We start from the raw sequence: 2,622 nt of genomic DNA on the forward strand, positions 1-2,622 counted from the left end.
GTTACTTACGTCCACGACTACGACTGTCATATGTGCTTTGGCCCTAACTTCGATATATACGCCACACCTAAGGAAAACTTAATTTATTGAGTACTATTTAATATGTTTAAGGCAAATGAATTATACTAATAAAACTTTATACTGTCTACTACTATAAAAAAATTAGAAATATAAAATATTTTTTCTTTGTATTTAACAAAAATAAACTTTTAGGGACTCTTGCATTTTCGACATTCCATAAGGGTGGGATAAATGATATTCATAGGCAAAATATACGCTTTCTAAAAATGACACGTAATGTTTATAAATGAGGCAATAAAATGTCATAAAATAAATTATAAAATGTGTGTAAAAAGTTTATTAAGGGGATGCTGGAGCCGTCTGTATAACCGACAAAATTACCATTTTCTATGTTATCGACTATATCTGTCCTTGTATAGACAAAGATATAGACAAGGATAGCACGCTACATTGCACGCACACATACGCACGATGCACATCGACATTATACTTTTATATTACGCTTCCAAATCTTGATTTGGAGAGTTTATCGATGTTTTTCTTGTTGTGCAATTCGGGGGAACTTGTTTTCGCGTTCGTACCAATGGTATATCTCTTATATGAAATACATCTTGTGACGAGCTGACAGCTCGCCGCAACTCGAGACGCCATATTGGGATAAAAGTAGGATAAGGAAATCTGTACTTCCGTAATTTTTTCTCGTTTTCTATATAAAATCGGAGTTCCCCCGAATCATTAATGTATGTACTGCAATTCTGGAGAAAGATTTTTAATTCTGTCAAATTAATACGACGCTACGTGCCGACAAAAAATGCCGGTAAAACAGACGGCTCCAGCATCCCCTTAAGGAGATCCTGGACAGGGGACAATTACCGACAATTACAGTCAAAGCTCGTTCTTTGAAACGGCTTTATAGATAGCAAAATCCTTTTACAGGAGTGAAGTATAGGTACTAATGAAGAGTGGGATTATAAAAAATTAGTGATAATTAAAAAAAAATGTAAAAATGCTGTCACCTCATAACCTTATTTTCTAATATAAACAGTTGTATAAGTTATATGTACAAAATGAATGTTCCCACTCTTCAGAATACGTGCACAAACAATAACGTACCTTTGAAATTGAGATTGAAAGCCTGGAAGAAAAATTAGAACTTCGAAGAAATCGTACATATTTTCCACAAAAATATACACGCAGGCTAGTAAGCAGAGATGGCGCAGCAATCGAACAAAGACAGATGTCATTTTGTTAGACAAAGACAGATATAGGAAAAACAAAATTAGAAATGTTGACATTATCGACATCGAAGAAGTTCGGCCGTCAGTCCCGCATCCCCTGGGATCCTAAAGCCGTCTGTATTACCAACCGAATTCTATATCTGTCCTTGTATAGACAATGATGATAGACAAGGATAGACATCCCAGTAAACGCAAAAGGATTAATAAAAGATATCAAAATTTTTTAATACCTTTGAATCCCTTTTTTGGCGAAATTAGATAAAATTAGATGGGATTCGAAATGAGATGGTCCAATCCCATGAAATCCAAAAAAGAAATTTTCAATTCAATCCAATCCTATGGAATCTGTAAAGGTTATGGAATTGCATGGCATTAGATGGTTTAGGAAACGTCTCGCGCCTCCGTTGGGCGACCAAGCGCCGTTGTTCGTCGGTGAGCTTTTGTGTATGCCTAAGGGCATTACACGCACTACTGCCGACGGGCAATTAGCCCGAAAATGAGATTTGTAAGATCTGTCAGGCACCGTAGTAGCCCGAGAGCTGGCGTTAAAAAACTGCAAGAGTTTTGTAATGGCTGATTTTTTCACATAACGTTATATTGCGGGTGTACATGAGTCAGCACCCACTCGCAAGGTCAGGTACTGGGACACCTGGCGCCGGCGCGCTTTGAAATAGGTCAAATTATTAAGTGCGATAAAAGTGTTTTGTAATGGCTCAAATTTTGTGAGAAACTAATAAATAATATAAAAACCGTTAGAAAGTGGTCAGACCGCACAGTTATGGGACGCAGCGAGTCAGCACCTCTCATAAGTGGTCACAATAATTAGGTCAGTAAAACTGTTTCGAAATAGCTGAAAATTTAGAAACTATTAAATTATTGCGTATAATGAAGGAAGAAAACGGTCAGACTTCAGTTTAATGGGACTGACGTAGTCAGCAGTCGTTTGAAGTGCGAAGATCAAGCGCGCGCGGCTGCTCCAAGCGCGTAGTGATTTGCTTATAATTAAATTCCATTTGTATTTAATAAAATGATTGAAAGATTTTCAACTAAATCATGATTGAAATTGTTATTTTTTACGTTATTTAATTAATTAATTAATTAAAAATTTTATTATAATATAAATAAACTTAAAATCAAATTGTAAATTACAAAACTACAAATAAAAAAAACAAAAAATTAAAAAAAATTTTTATAAAAAGTATATTTATTTACAGATACTGAGTCTAAGCAGGTAGACGACACTGAAGAAGCTGATTTCGAGAGTGATGAGCAATCAGATGAAGAAAATAACAGCGACATTGATTATTAATTGTTTATTTGAAAAAAGTGTATTATGTCATACTTTAATTATACTTTTTATAAA

This window comes from Temnothorax curvispinosus, unplaced genomic scaffold (assembly GCF_003070985.1).
Source record: "Temnothorax curvispinosus isolate PA1 unplaced genomic scaffold, ASM307098v1 QBEX01001870.1, whole genome shotgun sequence".
Lineage (NCBI taxonomy): Eukaryota > Metazoa > Arthropoda > Insecta > Hymenoptera > Formicidae > Temnothorax > Temnothorax curvispinosus.